Here is a 515-nt window from a genome sequence, read left to right as displayed (position 1 = left end):
CTTCAAGTTGTTTGTGTATTTTGTTTTGCAAATTCATTGTTATTATTTTATTGAAAACTTGAGATTCTGCTGATTAATTGGATCATTCTTCAAGGTCAGTAAATTTGGGCTGGGAGTGGCATGAAAGCAGTGGTTCCCATCCTGGGGTGCACAGACCCCTCGGATAGTGGCAGGGGATCCATGGCATGAAAAAGGTTGGGAACCCTTGCACTAGAGCTTTATAACATTTTTACAGTAGATCAGGTCAGGGCTGTCGCGGTAGCATAGTGGTTAGCACAACAGTTAACAATCTCAGGGACCTGGGTTCAATTCCCACTGCTGCCTGTAAGGAGTTTGAATGGTCTCAGCGTGTGTTTCCTCCAGGTGCTCCAGATTTCTGCATCATCAGTGAGGACGGGCGGGGTTCCGGAGGAGTGGAGGTTTGCGGATGTTGTTCCCTTATTCAAGAAAGGGAGTAGAGATAGCCCAGGAAATTAAAGGCCAGTGAGTCTTACTTCAGTGGTTGGTAAGTTGAT

This window comes from Mobula birostris, chromosome 3 (assembly GCF_030028105.1).
Source record: "Mobula birostris isolate sMobBir1 chromosome 3, sMobBir1.hap1, whole genome shotgun sequence".
Taxonomy (NCBI): domain Eukaryota; kingdom Metazoa; phylum Chordata; class Chondrichthyes; order Myliobatiformes; family Myliobatidae; genus Mobula; species Mobula birostris.
Note: the sequence above shows the minus strand (reverse complement) of the source record.